Below are 7,614 nucleotides of genomic sequence, written 5' to 3'. Positions count from 1 at the left end.
TGGGTTCATGGAGATCTGGGCTGCAGATTTGAACCCCTCAGCTCCATTCCTTGTGTGTCTGGACACAGCCCAGCCTTGCCTGGGGCTGCCTTTCTGTCTTTATTCCCTGCAAGTTCCTGCACCTCCCCATCGGGACATTTTGATTTGGAGGATGGAAGAATGGCCTGGAGTTTAAGATGCTGGATTGAGGTGCGCCCAGGCTAAAAAAGTCAAAAATTCCTTTCTTTAAACATATGTGGTTTCATGTGACCTTCAGTGAATCTGCCAAAACTTCAGCTTTCCCCCTGCAAATTAGGTACTGTCCAGCTGAGTTGGTTGGATACCAGGTGGTAGGAAGGAAAACACAAAATTATTTATAAAAAAAACCCAAATCCTGCTTCACAGACAGAGCTCATCTCTTGTAAGTGGGTCAGAGTCGTTGCAGAAAGAGTTGCCGCAATCCCACGGTGTGTTTGAAAGGTCTTGTTAATGTTCAACACTTTTCCCCCTCTTAAAGCTTCCATTTTGAAGTCAGATGATTCTTAAGACTTTTTTTTTTTCCCCATTTGCAGTTAACACACTGACCCGGCGTCTTGGCAGCAGCACTGGGAAGCTGCGTTGGTGAATCCAGGTCCTCCGGTTTTCTTTCCTTCCTTCCTTCCTTCCTTCTGAAGGAAGCCCCCATGAACGGGTCCCTGGGATTAAGGGGGAAGCGGAGGTTTTAATGAAGCAGACTCCATTCTTCCGAGGGGTGAAGGGAGGTAAGGGAAGATCCTGTTGCTTATGTGATTATTGCTAATTACTGTAATTGAACGTCCTCATGACAGGAATATTTGGTGCCTGAGGTAAAGCTTGTTTGCTTCCATTCCTTTTTTCAACTGTCTCGTGGTGCCCTCTCGAGGTAGGAGAGCAGCCCCTTTCATTCCCTGTTTTACAGCAGCTGGAACACAAGCTGGAAGCACAGACCTCGGTGAAGAAGCTGAGAAATTGCTATTTGCTTTGAAAAAAAAATTAAATTTGCTAAAAATCCTTGCAAAATAAGTGGGATTTTTTTGATTCCCATTTAAAAAAGCACACCAATCTCTTTGTTTCCATCTTTTCAGTGAGATCAAGCACTCAAAAGGACGCAAAAAGCACAGGGGATGCTTCTTCACAGTGCCCTGAGGCCACAAAGGTGCATTTCCTTGGAGCATGAACAAGGTTAAAGGCTGTTTCCATGAAGGAAGGGAACACATTTCCCACAACATGCTTTTGTGCCCTTGAAGCAAAGCACAAAATGCATCAGGAAATGCTGACGTGTTTGGATATTAAAGTGGATTAGGAAACCTTGACACATGAGAAAGGCTGACCTTAGGGCTCGAGTCAAACAGAGGGTATTGTGCTTGTGAGGGAGGTCTGAATGCCTTGGATGTCATCACCACCTCACTGTGAAGGACTGCAAACTGCAAGATTCTCTGTAAAAGTGACTATTAGATGCTCAGTCTTGAAATACCTCTTGCCAGGTGACAGCAGATTATCCTTCCAAAAATGCCTCATCTTAAATCCAGCAAGGAGCAAGGACTGGCAATATGGTGGGCCCTCAAGAGGCAGTGAATTAATCAGTTTGGGTTTGGACTGGGATAGGGTTGATGCTCAGAGTCTGGGGCAAGGACATCCAGTTTTAGAGAAGAGCACGCTATGGGTACACGGTGATTTATTTAAAAATACAGATTTTAAAAAAAATCTCTGCTTCTCATAGATAACTTTTGAAGGGGATAAATGTAAGCAAATGCTGAACAACATGCCGATTCTGAAGGCACAAATCCCCTCCACAGAACTGCAAATTGAAGACTCAAGGCTCCTGTTTTGTTGAAAAGAGACTTTTGAGCCCAACAAGGGGTAAGATGTTAATAAAACCTTTGTTCACTGTTACAAAAGGGAACAGCTAAGTGTGGGTTGGGGTTTCTGCCAAGTTAACCCTGACTTCTTCCCATTGCCACCAATACTGCTAAGAAACACCTTAACATGTTATTTAAGACAAAGAACAAAAACCAGTTAATACTTTTCATTTTGAATACTGTATTTAAAGCAAAAGCTTTCATTTTAAACACATATATTCGCTTTCCTTGTTGCTAGACTAGGGGCTTTAAAGAAAATTCACATTTTATGTGGCATTAACTTTCTTTTTGTGGGGAAAAAACAAAGTTAGCTTAAGTGATCTGAAACTGGCACTGTCTTTAATACTAATGGAGTTTTATTTTCTTTAAGGTGAAAGTGCAGGTGTTGAGTCTCCCCAAACACGTGCTAACCAGGCTTATTTTATTATTTCCTTCCCTGTGGTCTGCTGGGCTTTGCCCATCTGTAGTTGTTGTCAGCTCCTTCAGAGCCATGATCAGACAGAATTGCTATGGTAGTTGGAATAATAATAACAAAAAGCCATGGAAAAATAAGGCGACATTGAATCACTATTTCCACTTTTTAATTCTCCAGCAAAGAAGGACAAAAAGGAGATGGCTTCTGTCTGCAATGTTGCCTTTCATTTGCAACTGTGCTGTTATGGAATCAGAGGCTACTTAATACATGGTTTTGGAAACCCTTTGGATTAGTATGAGGTGGTAGGAGTTGCTGGATAAGATGCATCTCCATGAGATGCTGACAGTGGTGTGATGACATTGTAGTATTATCTGAGAGCAAGGGAAGAAGTGAAGGAGGGAGGTGGCAGGTGTGCCTGGGTACTCTCTGGTCAGGATTTGAGCATCAGGGTCACAGAGGTCCTGTGGTGTCATGTTTAAAAGCAGGCTGGCAGAATATGTTGGGGTGACAGCCACATTTCCTCCTGCCCTCATACCCTCCTCTGCTCTCCTTTGTGCCACCCCCTCATCTAAGGAAAGGTGGCATCTTTATTCTGGTAGAATTAACTAATCAAAGTATGCTGTTGGTGATTTCAATTATAAATGTTTCCTCCCATTCTTAAAATGTTTTCACTTGTTTTCTTGGCAGGACCTTTAGGAGCTCTCCTGAGAGTCCCTTTCACATAGATATGCACAGAATGAATAGTTTATCTCCAGCTCCTGCTGACTTTCATGAATAATTTGATGTAAAAAGCTAAGTTGCATTTCTGCTGTGTTGGTTAACTTGGAAGTACCAGCTTCTAATATTCCAGCCACAGACTGAAACAGACTTTCCAGTTTTAGAGGCCAAAGTGGCCTCTCTGGCTTCCACTCATTGTGAATACCTTACCTTTTTTCCTCCTTTAACTACCTGGCTGCTTCAGGCTCCCCAAAACATGAAAGAGGCTCTAGAGCTTCCAGCTGACAGAACATCTCTTGTGAATGAAAGCTCTTTACTTAAACACAGAAGATTTGGTGGGACATACAACTGTGATTTTTACTGTTTCTCGTTTTCATTCCCAGGTGTACGCCAGAAAATCCTGTGGTCAGCCCTGAAGGTAAGCAGCTCATTTTACAGAGTGTATTCATCTGCCCACTCTCATTGAAGGCAAACAGAATTGCTTATCTGAGTAATGTCACATGTGTGCCTAAATGATTGCAAGAGACTGAAAGGAGCTGGGAGTAGAAATAATAGCACTACTTCATCTCTCACAGAGCAGAGCCAACAAAATAATGAAGCCGTGTGAATAAAGAACCAACATAATAATCAAGGTCTAACCATTTTGGGAAAATTAGCACTTCTTCCATAACAGTAACAGGCTGCTGGGAAAATGGTACAAAGTATTAACTGTCAGGTTAAGCACACCTTAATCAACATGTGCCGAGTCCCACTGATGTGTCCTCAAACCTGTTACTTAAGTACTTGTTAAGGCCAATTAAATAAACAAAATTTTAAAGCCTAATAGCATAAACCACACAAATAACATAAAAGAGGCATAATGGTTGAATGGGTGGGCGTTTAGCCCTTCTTGATTTAAAACAGTGAAGTGAAAAATGTTGGAGCCCTTGAAGGTGATTTTGAAGATGAGGAAGTGACTGTGCTACACAAACAGCAATCAGAGACAATTAAGAGAACTGGGACAAGTGCCTCATTCTCCCAGCAGACTGCATGGGAAATTGCACTTTACATTTCAGTCTCATTGCATTTTCAAATAAGGCCCCCAGCTATGTCATTTTTTCAAGTCCAACTCAAATCAAAAGATATTGCTTAAAATCTTCCTATTACTCCAGAAGTGAAAGGAATGATTGTCTATGCTGATGAGCCTGGAAGATTGTCTTGGAAAGAATTTGACAGTTTTGTCTCCGGGTCCCATTATAACGTTATTACTGCCCCTGAAGGAGACTGACAGAGCCTGAATGCCAGCGTGAGGATGAGGGTGGTTGAGGATGGCTCTGTGCCGCTGCAGGTTTTGTGTTGTTTCTCTACAGAAAGAGCAGAGAAACTGTGAGCTACGCTGTGCATGTGTTTTCTCTTAAAGCTTAATCTGATGAAGAATCTCAGCGAGACCCTGTGCTAACAAAAGAGCAGAGCATACAAGCAAGCTAAAAATAAAAACAAAGACATAAAAATGGAAAGAATGAAAATAGGGAAATTTGGAAATAGTTATCCAGGTCTAATTATAACCCTGTCCCTCTGCAGAAAGCACAGCTCACCAGTGATACTTTTTAAAGAACTTTCTGTTAGGCTCGAGAAGGTTTCAGTACATGACTCAGAAATTTCCTGAAGTGCTGAAGTGGTCTCACTTTTGTAGCCTTCTTCCCACAGACAGGAGTACAGTGAGCTTGTAGAGCTCTTGTAGCTGGTTTGGTTTGCCAGAGTAAGTAATGGTGCCTGGGAATGAGCCCTGCCCTTATCTCTGGCTCCTGCCAGGATAGAGAACACTGGCCCTGCTGCTGCTGTTCCCCGGTACAGGTTGGAGTGCAGAGGGACAGAGGGGGACCCAGCACTCCATCTGACTGCCCGTGTAGTGCCCAACAAACCTTCCCTGAACCAGCCCTGACTCCTCTGCTCAGTGTCATGAAAGCTGTAAGATGGGGGAGCTGTGGTACATCCACAGAATTGATGCAAGCCTTCCCTGACAGCAATTTTCCCATGGAATTGTCTTATCTTACTGTTTTCTTTCCATGGGGCACTTTTTCCTTTTAAAGATTTTTATTTTAATGAAAAAGGCTCTAAATGTAAATGTTCAATTATAATGCTAATTGATAGAAAGTTAGTGTAAGATCTCTCCACTCAGATACAATTAACTCTGCATAAACCAGGTCGTCATAGCAAACAAGGACCTAAATCAATTATTTTCAGATTAAAGATTTAAACTTCTATGTTTCACTGTATAACAATTGTCTGAGAGATAAATTACGGTTACAGTGACAATCTGGTACATGCTCTCCTTAACCCAAGTCATAAACTGCTCAGACCTCAGACAAAAAAAGCAGTGCCTTGTTGCTTTGTGAGGGTTGCAGAGCAAATATGCCCACTGAAATTAAGAGGAATTTGTAAAGAAAACAAGCTGCTTCTGAGCCAGGGATTTTAGAAGTTATTTATAAATTGTGATGGTCCCAACAAGAAGCCTTTTGCAACTCCAACAAGATCATTCACATATTGAACTATACAGAAGAAAGAAAAATACTGCAAAACCACACTCACTGCACTCAGAACCTTAACCCGGTTCCCAGAACCACAATGGATAATGTCTCTATTAGAAATTAATTTATTTTGCTGGGACTTCCTTGGAGCGTGGTACTACTCAACTAATGACTGCAAATTTGGGTCCTAACCTGCTTGATTTAAAACAGCTTTAGCAAAATTACCCTTAGGGGCAAATTCTTGTCGCAATAAGACCGATGGGAGTTTTGTGACTGAGTTTTGATATTATATAATAATTGAATTTTCTTACGTGTCTGTGTACCTCAAATATGTAACTCCTAAGTGTAAGAAACACATTTATATATGTAAAAATAATGTATATAAAAATGCAGGGTCTATTATTTTATATTCACTAGTAGCTCTATGGCTCTGCATCCACATCTCTCTGCCGTTTTCTGAAACAGAGCAGAAAGGCCAACGGGAGCGAAATACCAACCTGAGATAGCAGTCTAGCAAGGAAGGCAGTGCTGTCACTGCAGAGGGACTTTGAGCACAAGAAGTGACACTTGCAGTTACTGAGGCTGTCAGTCCAAATCCGTGTTGCTTTGGTACCCTGGATAAAGATCGGGCCAACTTAAGAGCTGGCGACACGCCACGCAGACAGATGGACAGATGGGTGAGCAACACAGAGACCGTGCTGGAGCATCAAGTGTGGGTTCTGAAGGCAGCATTCCTAGCTGGGAGACTCCAAACAGCTGGCCAGCCTGAATTTTTTTAAAAACAGTTTATTGTTTTAGGAAATGCCGCAGTTTGTTTGGTTCTGGTAACGTACTGAAAAAACCAGTGATGGGAAGGGGGTATTGTTATTTATTCTTGGTAAATGTGGCTTGAGCTGCACAAAAGAAAGGAAGTGAGGAAGGGGCATTCCCTCTGAGCTCTGGAGAGAGTGAGGATGAGAAATGATAATAGAATTTCCCTGTGTTTTTCTGTGTCAGGGCAAAACAGATCTCTGCTGAGCAGAGCAGCAGAGGGAGTGTCAAAGCTGCATGTTGGAGATGGGGAAGAAAAATCTCACCTTGGATTCAGGAGCTGGAATTCATCCTAAACTCACACTTCAGCCTTCTTCTCCCAGGAGGATCAGCATCGGGGTAGAGGCGCTATGGGACAACTCCTTTCCTGGGACAAGGGTAGACACAGGAGAACCTGAACTTTTATTACAAGCTGGAAAACTGAAACCCAAAGGTGGAAATCTGATACCAGTGCATTTCTTTTTTTTTTTTTTTAAATAAAATAGTTTAAAAGAGCTTATCTGAATTTAAATATCTAGATTTAAGCAGTTTATTTCCTTGCACAACAAACTAAACAGATGATTCAAGTGCATGAAAAAATTCAGCTGCTCTGTTGGAATTTGAATGGTTTGTCCTCACATGCATCAGCATCCCTTTGACTTATAATATTTCTTGCCTTCTGTTTGCAAAATGAGTAGAGTTTTCCCAGGCAGATACTTTGTCTGGACTGCACCATGTTCGGTCTTTGAATAATCAGTTCAAACTGCAAGTCAAACACCTCTTCTACTCCATTCTCTGTAATTGATTCATTCTTTCTTTCAAATTCCTTGGCTGCCTCATGTCTTTTTGCCAGTGCATATTGAGCAATCAGGTCATTCCAGGTTGCTTTTGTTTGTGTTACTCCTATGAATTCAGTTTATATTTAACCCTGGGAATAAAAGCCAACACCAAAAAAAGAAGGGAGGATGCATCCAGTGCAGTCAATATCATGTCCAGTCACAGAGTTAGGAGGGGACAGGATGATTGAAGGGAATGATAAAGGGCACAAGCTTCTAGTTTTTGGAATTGGTTTAGGTTTGATAAATCAGAAAACTGTTACCAAGTAAGAGCACTGAAGGGACAATGTTTCTAGTGCCATCTCAGGTCAAGACTTCAGGATATTCTTCCGTATTCCCTGGGCCCTACAGTTCCCACATAAAGGCAAGATGAGGGTCATGTTGTATTCAGCATGTTTGGATCGTCAGAGGCCCAAGGCCACAGCACCCAGTATAGACATTATCTAACTGTTGGCCCTATCTTGGCTTACAAAGATCAAGCACAGAACATTGTT

At 41.9% G+C, this 7,614-nt stretch overlaps 1 long non-coding RNA gene across 1 annotated transcript; it reads left to right on the top strand.

Annotated features, from left to right (window-relative positions):
- The first annotated feature begins 392 nt into the window (after positions 1-392).
- On the top strand, positions 393-6,750 carry LOC113983029. The gene is made up of 4 exons (XR_003538971.2): positions 393-740; positions 1,718-1,857; positions 3,372-3,406; positions 6,492-6,750. It is a non-coding gene; the product is annotated as an uncharacterized LOC113983029 (long non-coding RNA).
- Positions 6,751-7,614: the final 864 nt, after the last annotated feature.

Source organism: Pipra filicauda, unplaced genomic scaffold, assembly GCF_003945595.2.
Source record: "Pipra filicauda isolate LSUMZ 115617 unplaced genomic scaffold, ASM394559v2 scaffold304_size882533_pilon, whole genome shotgun sequence".
NCBI classification, from domain to species: Eukaryota; Metazoa; Chordata; class Aves; order Passeriformes; family Pipridae; genus Pipra; species Pipra filicauda.
This window is presented reverse-complemented; position numbering and strand designations above follow the sequence as displayed.